Source organism: Dipodomys spectabilis, unplaced genomic scaffold (assembly GCF_019054845.1).
Source record: "Dipodomys spectabilis isolate Male_0828 unplaced genomic scaffold, ASM1905484v1 ptg000089l, whole genome shotgun sequence".
In the NCBI taxonomy this organism is placed as follows: Eukaryota; Metazoa; Chordata; class Mammalia; order Rodentia; family Heteromyidae; genus Dipodomys; species Dipodomys spectabilis.
In genome coordinates, this window is record NW_024870766.1 from 5,097,279 (window position 1) to 5,109,770 (window position 12,492).

A 12,492-nucleotide genomic window follows, 5' to 3' on the forward strand; every position below is an offset into this window, starting at 1 on the left:
GAACAAGGAAATTATAGAGGTGTAATGATTGTTTAACGTATACACGTGTCAAAATTTGAATTACACTCTTTAAATATATGATTATGTGTTAATTTTACCTCAAAAAATATGCTTTTAAAACAAAAAATAAAGAAAATCTTTAAAGACTTTACATAAATTGCTAAAACTCATAGGCAAATTCAGAAAAGTTAAGGGATTCAGAATCAATACATAAAAAGAATTATAATTTACATACACTCATAAGGAACTATCTGAAAAAGCAATTGAGAAAAACAACTCCATTCATAATACCTAGACAGGGTCACATAGACACAAACACAGATACACATACACATACACACACACACACACATAAACATCACAAATACACACACACACACACACACACTTATTAGTATAATTCATAAAAATGTGTAGGCCTAGCCAGGCACCATGAACTCATGCATGTAATCCTAGCTACCCAAGAGGCTGTGAACTGAGGAGAGACTCTTACCTCCAACTAACCAGCAAAGAGCTGAAGTGGAGGTGTGGCTCAAGTAGGAAGGTGCCACCCTTTTGCAAAAAAAAAAGCATGATTATAAGGCCCTGAGTTCAAGCCCCAGTTGCTGGTGCGTCCATGCACACACACACACACACACAGAATGTCTAAGTCTATACTGAAACTATAAACATTGAAGACAGAAATTCAAGAAGTCATAAATAAGTGGACAAATAATATTGTCAAAGTGTCTATACTTCCTAAAGTGATTAACAGATTCAATAGAAACACTTTCCAAATTCCACTATCTTTTCACAAACCTAAGAAAAACTAGTCCTATTGTTTATATAGAAGTACACACACACACACATACACATATGCACATATACATACACAGACAACATACACAAGGCACTAATAAATAAAAAGAATAAACCTGAAGTCATCCCACTATTTGACTTCAAAATCTAACTACAAAGTTACAATAATCAAATGGGCTCATTAAACTGTTCATGTAACTGTATCCTCTCTGTTACAGTATCTTTACAATAAAAAAATAAAAAACAAAAACATTATAGCACGGGTATAAAAATACAGATCAATGGAGAGAACTCAGAAATAAAGCTGTGACAGAGTCAGTTCACTCTTAATAAATGCCTTGAACACACAATGAGTGAAGCAACAATTTGTTCAATAAATAGTGCTAGAAAAACTGGATATTCATACACAGAACAATGAAGTTGAGCCTTCACCCTTCTTCATACATAAAAAACTACTCATGATACATTAGAGACTTAAATATAAGCCCAGAAGCTGAAAAGCTACAAGAAAAAATGCTGAGAGAGACTCTCCTTGACACTGATGTGGGCAAAGGTATTTTGGATATGACTCCAAAAGGATAGGCAGCCAAAGCAAAAATAGACAAATAAGACTGCATCAAACAAAAAATTTTATACACCAGAAGGAAGAGGAGAGAAAACAAACTACAAGAAGCAAAAAAACTTGCAGACCATTTATTGGATAGAGGATTACATGCAAAATATGAGGAACTCAAACAACTCAATTATAATAAAGCAAAATAATCTAATTAAGAATGAGCTGAGGACCTGAGTAGAAATTTCTACAAAGAAAACATAGAAATGGCCAATGTATAAGAAAAAATACTGAAGAGCCGGGCACTGGTGGCTCACGCCTGTAATCTTAGCTACTCAGGAAGCTGAGATCTGAGGATCTCGGTTCAAAGCCAGCCCAGGCAGGAGAGACCGTGAGACTCTTATCTCCAACAAACCACCACAAAACCGGAAGTGGCGCTGTAGCTCAAGTGGTAGAGCACTCGCCTTGAGCTGAAGAGCTGAGGGACAGCACCCAGGCCCAGAGTACAAGCCCCACGACCGACAAAAAAAAAAAAAGAAAAAATACTGAAGAACATCAATATCAGAGAAATACAGACATAACCACAATGAGATACCATCTCATACCTGTTAGAATGTTGATTATTAAAAAGAGAATACAAAGGAGGGGATAACAATGTTCAGTAGGAAATGTACTGATTACCTTACTCATGTAACTGCACCCCCTTAGTATAGTATCTTTAAAATAAATATATGTATTAGAAAAATAAAAAGAAACACATTGGCCAGGACATAGAGAAAGGAAACTTTGAAACGCTGATGATAGAGATGCAAATGAGCACAGCCATTATGGCAAATAATATGGAAGTTCTTAGAAAAACTAAAATAGAACTACCATATGTCAGCAATTCGACTACTGGGCACACATCCAAAAGATATGAAGTAAGTGTCTTCATGACATATTTGACTTCCTAAGTTCATTGTTCACAATAGGCAAGATAAAGAATAAAAATATGTGTATATTTCAAAACATTATGTTATATACTATAAAAATACTATTCTCTCTCCTCTTCAATTTTTGTCAAGGAAAGAGAAAGTTAATATAATTGGTAGCTTGTAATATGTTGAGCCCTAAGCTAAGCTTCTCACACGTACTAACAGTACATTCAATGAGGAAACTATTATTATCTGCCTTTTTTATAAGTTACTAAAGTACAGAAAGATTATACCTGATATTGCTGGTATATGGTGGAGACAGGATTCCACACAGATCATTCCATTTTTAATGTTCACAACTCCCACCAGTGGTAGACCACCAGGAGCCCCTTGGTGGCTGATGAGCTGGGGAGTTTCCTTGTTATTAAAATAGAACTCAGCATGGGGAAATGTGGGGTGACATAAGGGTTCTTGAAATTTTGGTCTTCAGTTGGGGGTTTTAGAAGATGGCTTAAGGAAGCAGGACTTTCCCCTGGATTCGAGGCTGACAGGAAGTAGAGGTAATCCTATGAATATGTATCTTCTAGTCTCTTAGAAAATTAGTGAGTCTAAAGCTGGAAGTATAAGGTGGCAGCAGCCACTCATATTTACTGGTATAGGGGCTGATGAGATCACCTCCAGAAAGGAGGTACAAGAGGCAGGATTTGAACCTAGAGTTGACCCTAGAGCCTGTGAATTTATAGAAAGAGCAATACAAACTGTAGGGGGGAATAAAGAAATTGAAAGATGATGAGAGAGGTCTTATAGGAAGAAACCTGAGCTGGTTAGTCAACCTGAGAAATCAAAGTAGGGCATGGGTGTCAAAAGATTTGTCTCCCACAGGAGCTACTGCTCCAACAATAGAACAAAGGCAAAATAAAAAGTTCCTTTGGGACCCTTTTTTGCTCTCCTGGAAGCTTTCTAGGTCAACCTACCCATAAGCACTCACTGTTTTCAAGCCTCAGCCCCATAATTCATGTGTGTGTGGTCAGCTTCAAGAAGACTGAGGTCTGTTTTGGTGACTTAATCCTCTCAACCCCTTGGACTTGATGAAAGCATCTTTCACCACATTCTCCCATCCCTTTCATTGCAGGGGTCTCATTCCGAGGTCCTCGAGCTCTTTGGTGCTATGCTGGGAGGTTCTTCCAAGAGAATGCTCTGTTAATCTTGACAGAAGGAGTGCAATACATATCTGTGATGTTCTCTTATAGGGCAATTCTCCTTCTTCTTGAAGAAGAAAGCCTTGATTCCTTTCTCCAAGTACAGAGTCAGCAAGGACATGAAATGAAGGTCTCTTCTTGCCTCTATTTACAACCAGCACACATATCAGGAAGGGGCCATTGGGCATGAATCCCACAGGTCATTCTCTCTATTCCAGGCATCTGGATCTTTCATGGAATGACATACATAGGAATATGTTTGAGCTGACATGTGGCAGTCTTTGAAGACACTATCCATTTGTGCAAGATACTCAGATTCCCAGACCTTTAATATTTGACATTTCCTGTGATTCCCTGAGCTTGACCAGATATTTACACTAACAATTTGCTTGTTAATCAATATTTCATGTTTGTATCCAAAGAATCCTAATTCACACACACACACACACACACACACACACACACACACACACACACATTTGGTGATGGTTTCTATTGATCAGAATTTGGAGAAACTGTCCTTTATCAATGCCAGTTCAAAATGAGGAGAAACGATGCTCAGTCAAAGCTTTAGCCTTCCAGTTCACATGGAAACCAGATGATGCTTTCCCAGGAGACTGGGCTTATTAAGATTACTGGCCTTTTCCCCTAGCACTGAGAGGTGGTCAGAATAAAGGCCAGAAAGATAATGGGTGTTTGACCTTTATTTTCATTATGTGACTTTGTCTCGATGGGAACAAATGACGAGGAACTCACAGCTTTTCTCTGGTTTGTGTTTTTTATAAGAGAGAGAGAACTTGCTTCAATCTTATGCAGAAATTTGATTAGAAACTTCCTAAATCTAAATATCATTTCTCCAAAAAGTACACTGGTACATGAAAATTACAACTGTGAGGTAATCTATAGTTCTTGAAATAAATCCCCATTTGCTTACAGTTCTTTGAGTTTATACTGTTCTATTTGAAGTCACACCAATGAATCCTTGAGAGACAGAGCAAAAAGGAGCCAGGTTATGACTATGTCTCTTGCAAACAACTGCATAGTACTGAATATCTGCATTGGAACGTACATTTCTAGGGAAAGTGAGCTTAGTTAAAAAATGGGATAAGCAAGTATATTTCTTTTTGAACAGTGTCACTGCTTCCCTAGATTTCTCCAGTTTTGCCCTCCCAACGCCCCTCCCCCACAGGTTGTATAGTTCATTTTCAACATAGTGTCTAGTGAACATCACTGCTGTATTTGTTTACCCTCTGTAAGAAATGTACTCATTACCTGACTAATGTAACTGCAACCCCTCTGTACATCACTTTTACTATAACAAGAAAAAGTTAAAACTCTCTAAAATAAAAAAATGAGAAAACCTTTGACCTTTATGTTTTACAAAATAGCAGGTCATACTGAGAACACTGATCATTCAAAAAAAAAAAAAACTAACTCCTACCTGTTCTTATTTGCAGCTGTTTGTTTGCGTAAAAATCCCAGAATACTATTACAAACTATAATGAACTTGATTCCAAGTCATTACAGATCCAATATACCATGCATAATCAATTAGAAAAGGTACTTAAAGCAAAAATCCATGCATACTATCACAAAAGATGAAAGTCATTAATTCATGAACTCTCAATATCAACATAAATATCAAAACAGCATAGAATGTAAATAAAAACACGATATGGAGTAGCAGACATATGACATTTACAGGAATGATAAATTTATCAGGAGTCTGGATTTTTCTGGAATAACACACACTGCAATGTTAGAAATGACATGTGGCAAGTCTGTTAAAAATTTCCTGTCAAATAATTTCAGATAATGTGGACTTTGTTGCCAAATGATGTACAAAACCACTTTTGGTGTTTTTAACTTTGTGGATTTTGACATTGTAGATGGTGGATGTTTGTGCAGGTTACCTAGACTCCCAGACATTCTTTCCTGAGGTTTAAAGTCTTTACATTTTCTGTGACTCCCAGAACTACCAGATATAAATGATAAATTTATCACTTATATAAAAGAAATCTTATATTTAAAAACATTCAATGCAAATTGTCTATATAGTTGAAAAATAATATACAAAATTCAGATTCCTGATCATATTTATGAATCAAACAAGAAAACAATAGTCATATTTATGAATAGTACAAGAAAACAATGGCACTACATACACAGTTTCAAGGATTCAATTTTTTAGAAAAAGTCTTGGCAAAATGTTAAAATATGCTACAACTGAGTGGCAAAATATTATATTGTCCTCATTTTTCCCTATAATTTTATTATTTTATAATAAAAATGAGGTTTTTTGTTTTGTTTTTTGATCAGTTGTAGGGCCTGAGCTCAGGGACTGGGAGCTGTCCCTGAGCTTCTTCATTCAAAGCTAGCATTCTACCACTTTGAGCCACAGTGCCATTTCGATTTTCTGTGGTTCACTAGAGATAAGAGTCTCACAGACTTTCCTGCCTGGGCTGGCTTCGAATCATCATTCTCAGATCTCAGCCTCCTGAGTAACTAGGATTACAGGCATGAGCCACTGGTGCCTGGCAAAAAATTAAGTATTTTTGTGCTCATGAGTTTTTCCTTTATTAGTCCTTATTTCAGTTGTAGAATCTAAGAGTGAGATAAGAAGAGAACTGAGTATGTGAATCATTTTGTTGTTTTGGATAAAAACTTCAGCAATTTAAGCCAGCAGATCAAGTAATAATCTACATGTCCAGAGTTTATATACTTTTAAACTATTTTCCCATATGGAGAAACTTATCCCTCAAGTTCATGGGGCATGAAGTGGGAAGGGAGGGAGCAGGAGACAATTTTGACAACTACTGAGTGACCTTACAAGTCAGTTTCTTGTTTTGGGTTTTTACATTTATAAAATGTGGGTATTTGATACTTTCCCTTCTTCACAGATGTTACATAAACTAGATGATACAGATGTGAGACTGTTACTATTATAGAAATGTTACCAAATTTTGCACACAGTTTTCACTGATTTCCAGACAGAGATTAATTTAGTTATGAAAAACACAGCATGCAAAACCATTCCTTGGAATTACTCTGTTTTACCACTAGATGGCAAAATTGTTCCATTAAAATAGAAGATATAACCAGGTGTACTATTGAGAAATTGGAAAGAATTCTAGGTAATTCTTCAGTTTAAAATAAGTGATGCCACTCAGTGTTATGCTAAAGAATACATATGTACTTTTCAAAACAGCAGTGCATAAAGTGATGGTCAAACTATCTTTTCGGGGCTGGGAAGGTGGCTCAGTGGTAGAGCGCTTGCCTTGCATGCCTGAGGCCCTGAGTTTGATTCCTCAACACCACATAAGCAAAAAGAAAAAGAAAAAAGCTGGAAGTGGCGCTGTGGCTCAAGTGGTAGAGCACTAGCCTTGAGCTGAAGAGCTGAGGGACAGTGCCCAGGCCCAGAGTTCAGGCCCCGCGACCGGACTCAAAAACAAAAAAAAACCAAAAAACTATCTTTTGAACACAGCCTCACAATGAAGACTCAGTGAGATTGTATATATATTAAAACACTTTAGGGTAACATAGGATACATTTCCTGGTATGATTTGGGGTATTCCAAGAGGATCTCTGATGTCAAAGAATCTTACCTTTAACCTGCTTGGCACCTGACCTACTACACTGAAGATTCATTTTCAAGCATTTAGTGTTTCCAGTTACTTAGAGCAGCATTGTCAACTATAAAATACGTCTGGGAAGAGTGACTTCCTCAAGTAATATTGCTGAATGGTTTTAAAAGATTGCTGCAGTTTAAATAAGAAAAAGGCCCTTTGTGAATGAAATGCAGGACAGACACTTAGAAAAGGGATGGCAAGGGAGAAGTGAGTCTGAGCCTGGGCTCTCCTCTGTTGTCTGTTACATACTCAATAGCTAAGCGAGATCTTACCACTGAGAAAGTGACTACATTAGGAAACCTGAGCCCCTCCATAGTGTTCATCAAAATCCATACTGACACAGGTATTCCACACTGCTCACTTAGAAGTGGTGCTGCACACTTTATGTTGATCTAAAATAGATAAGCACAAATATGTTAGGAACTGTATATTTGTTTCTGTACTCATACTAATCATTAAAACAAATATTGAAACTAAGCCCACAGTTAAGTGTCTGATTAAAGATTCCCAAAGAAACATAGGTCCTATGGTTTCCCTTATTTACAATATCTAGTATATGTCTGAGTCAAGCAGAAAAGGTCAGATAAGGTGATGTTAGGGAAATGAACCCTAAGATATGTATTCAAATGTTTTTTTTTCTTTCATGCGATTGTTTCTAACACATTTATAAGATTATTTTTTTGTTGCTTTGTATGTCCCTCCCCCACAGTATAACCCCTGCTTTCACTGTATTTGATGTCAGTATAATTTGTGGAGGGGAAGGGGAAAAACAAATCGTTTAAATAGGGATACAGGTGGACTCATTGCAACAATGAGATGTACAAGTCGTTATGTGGAAAATGAACTTTACAACTTTGGTGGGGGTGGGGGGGGCAGGGAGGGTTGGTGGGGGGGTAGGGGAGGAGGATGGGAAGGGATGGGAAGGGGATACAAAGAAGGAGGCTACAATGCTTGATAAGAAATGTACTCATTATCTTGCCCATGTAATTGTAACCCTTCTGTACAGTATTTTCACAATAAAAAAAAGAATTCCATGTAGACACAGGGCTGAATAAAATGTTTGGCTGTATGTATGTATACACACACACACACACACACACACACACACACATGATACTGTAGAGAGGGGCTACAGTTACATGAGTAAGGTAATGAGTACATTTCCTATCGAACACTGTTACCTCCTCCTTCTGTTTTTCCCCTACCATCCCTTCCCTCCCTACTTCCCCAACTCCTCCCCCACCCAGAAGCTGTAAAGTTCATTTTCAACATAGTGTCTTGTACATCTCATTGTTATAATGGGTCAACTTGCATCCTTATTTCAGTTTTTTGTTATTTCCCTTCTCTTCCCCAAATTAAAAAAATGTATATACAAGCTGCAAGGAACCAGAATCAAATACAATGAAACAGGGGTTTGGGGGAAGAACATACAAGAGAGACAAAAAAAAAATCACATAGTACATTATAAGTACATTAAAAATAACAGCAAGAAAGATAAAACCTCTTGCGTCCTTATCTTGGGGTTCATTTTATATAAGATGATGCTTTAGCATCATTTTATATGGTCATATGTACATAGTTTTTGACCTTTTCCAGACATATACTAGTTACTGCAGATAGGGGAAACCATGGGACCTATGTTTCTTTGGGCCTGGCTTACTTCACTTAATAAAATTTTTTCCAAGGTAAAATAATACTTTTTGATTCAAACAAAGAAGCGGGAGGCTAAAACTAAACAGAACAGTACATCAACTATGTTAGGTAATAACTTTGAGAAACGGTAATAAGAGCTCATTCTAGTAAAATCAAATGTGGAATATCAAACATAAAGACACAGATGTTTTCTAGACATCTTTTATTTGAAAGGAATTACATTAACAGTCATATTTATAAATACTATTTAACTATAAATTCTCCAATTCCCACTACTCTTTCTACAATTTTCAAAGGTTCCCATGCATTATTTGCCTTTATCCTGAAGAATTACTTATTTGTACAGATAAAAACACACCAGGGCTGGGAATGTGGATCAGTGGTAGTGTGCTTGCCTAGCATGCATGAAACCCTGGATTCGATTCCTCAGTACTACATAAACAGAAAAAGCTGGAAGTCCCATTGCAACAATGAGATGTACAAGTCCTTATGTCGAAAACGAACTTTACAACTTTCGTGCAGGTGGGGGGGGGGGGGGCGGGGAGGATTGGGGGGGGGAGGGGGGGAGGATGGAAAGGGATGGGAAGGGGAAACAAAGGAGGAGGCTACAATGCTTGATAAGAAATGTACTCATTGCAATGCTTGGTAAGAAATGTATGCATTATCCTGCCCATGTAATTGTAACCCCTCTGTACAGTATGTTCTCAAATAAAATAAAATTAAAAAAAAAAAGAAAGAAAATTGCAACACTCTTACCCAGCATTCCCTTTGTCTTGTCCTTGTTTTACCTTTGTCTCTAATACTAGAGCAGAAATGCTATATCTTATTTGCATAATCATTAATTAGTATTGACTAACACAAACTGCTTAAGGGTAGAGACATTTGATTTTATAGTTCATTTCTGTAACATTACTACCTGGTAGGTGTTCAATAAAATTTACAGGTGAAAAAAAAAAAAAAAGAAATGTACTCATTATCTTGCCCATGTAATTGTAACTCCTCTGTATTTTCACAATAAAAAAAATGAAAGAAAAAGCTGAAAGTGTCTCTGTGGCTCAAGTGGTAGAGTGCTAGCCTTGAGCACAGAGAGGCTCAAGAATAGCATTCAGGTCCTGAGTTCAAGCCTCAGGACTGGCCAAAAAAAAAAAAAAAAAAAAAACACTAAGTTTATTATCAATTTTCTCTAGCTTATCTGCAGGTTTCATTAACTTTCATTAAATAGTCTTTAATCTGATGCTTCAAAAAGTCTATTGAGTTTACATACAAATTTCCCTTAATCATTCAAGCATGGTTTTGTTCCCTGAATAAACTGAATTTGTGCTCACCATTCACTTTCTGGGCCATGTGAAATTCTTTTCCCTCAAGGTGTTAGGACTTCTTTAATTTCTGTTCAGTGTCACAGCTAGCTTAGGTACTGGCATTGTGGTTAGGACCATTGAAAAAATTAGTCTATCTCACTCCACTTTACCACTAGGGCTTTCTCAATCTTAGTACTTGCCATCATCGGTTCTGAAAAATCCTACTGGTAACTTAGGTCTGCCTCTCTCCATGGAAGAATAAATGCCAAGAGGTGGGGTCATTAGGAGCTGTGTTAGTGGCTGGCTACCATATTTGTTAACCCCTCTGCCATCATGCAGGAAACAGAAATCCCTTGAATAAGGAATATTCTCAATTTACTTATATAAAAGGGTTTTCTCCATTATTGAATGTTAATTACTTTTTCACATTAGTCTTGTGAGATATGGGCAATGTCAATAATCAGAGTCTGATCAGTGTTAGACACAATGAGAAATGTCTCCTTCTACATTACACCTGTATTTCTGTGCTGTGCCATACAATCTGCTCTTCCTGACCCCAGGAAAAAGATATACTTTGTCCTACTACACAAGACCTTTCACTTGGAATTAAAGCAAGAGCTTATACTTAACTCATGAGGGGATAGCTGTTGAATATTAAGAATGAGAGACTAGGCTATGGTTGTCTTTTATTAGGATCATAATTTTCTGTGTTCAATTTGGATTCATGGTAAAGAGGGAGAGTGAGCAACACTGGAAACAGAAATACGGTATGGGACTATTTTGAATGGTCCCTTTATTTCAGGTTTTATAAGCCTTAGTATTTGCTATGGTTCATCATTTCCTCATTAACTAACATACAACTCAGCAAATTACTCTTTCTGGAGAAGTGTGCTGGTGAATGTTTAACATTTAACTGCAGAAAAGCCCTAACGCAGCATCTACCAATTTCCAGGGTGACTTATACCAATTCTAAGCTATTAACATGATGTCACTGCTTAGCATATTGGGAAAAGTTACACAGTTGGATCTCATGGGCCAGTACCAACTGTTGGATCAAGCATTTCATAGCTACCTTTGAGCTTTTAAAAGCAGAAACAGCCAGAGGACTTAAAGGATGCAAAAAGCAAAACAGGACCAGTTTATGTTCCTTAAGATTAAATGCAGGCTGTGCACTGTCAGTACAATGAGTCTTATCACTTCATACTAACACAAAGTCTGATATTGTTCTATCTCATTATTGGTGATGGATTTAATGTTAAGGCTATCTGCCAAATTGATCCATTACAAAGTTACCTTGAAATCACGCCATTTTGTACTTTGAGACTTCTCATCAGACTTTTACCAGGTTTTTGTCTTTTATGTTTTTTTTCCTAGTTGTAGCTCCTTCAGGCTGGCTTCTGTATAATTTGCAGAGCCTTCATGTTTCTTTGAGAATTTCTTTTCTTCCTGGCAGAACAAGATGTGCTGGGCTCATCATGTACATTCCCTGCCCAAACATTGTAATCGTATTGTTCCCTCAGGAGTTCTGTGCAAAGTGCATTAAAACAACTGGTCTTAATGACTGCAAATAATATGTATTCTCACTTCTGGTTGGTAAACCAGTGTCTTGTGAATCTGGTTAGTGTAAAACGATTCTCTTGCACTCAGTCACCCATAGTGAAGAAATATGTTCAGGGCACTCTGGATTGTCGTGCTCCGGAGTTAATTGGCTACAGATACCCAGCTTGAACTTCAGATTTCTAGGACAACACACGGCTTTCCCATTATGCTATCTTAGACAGTATATATTATATATCCAATACTATCATTTCAGTGAGGAGTGAATACAAATCCCAAACTAAAAGCTCATCACAGGTTTAGAAAATGTTGAAGCAACCTACCTGCCACTTCTGGTACCCTCATGCTTTGAAATTCTCCCTACTTATCTGAGAATGTCCAACATCACAGGCCTTTATACAAGTTCGCAGATGAGGCAAATTTGGCACAAGACTTTATTCAGTGTCTTGCAGGCTGTCAAAAAAGCCAAGTGACCTCTTAGAAACTATTCTTAGAAGTAGATAAAGGGTCTTGATATTTCAGAATAATTACTTGAGTTCCAGTTCCTATGCTATAAGGCCTTAAATGGGTTGTCTTTTTCAATTTACATGTTTGAAAAACATTTCTCAAAGTATTCTACTTTAAAGTTGACAAAATAACAGAAGCAGAACTTGTAAAAATACATTTTTAATAAACATCAAGAAATACAGTACACATTTATTGAGGCTTTACTTTGCAGTTTACAGCAAACATACTATCTATTATTGTGTATATATACAAGTAAGGTCAATTCGGGTTCTTGTTTTTATTCCATGGCTGGACAAACAAGATCCAGATCCAGGCACAAGCATCTACAGTTCATTTTCCAAGTTTGTTTTCCCACTTCTGTAGAAGTCCTTTAACATTAATAGG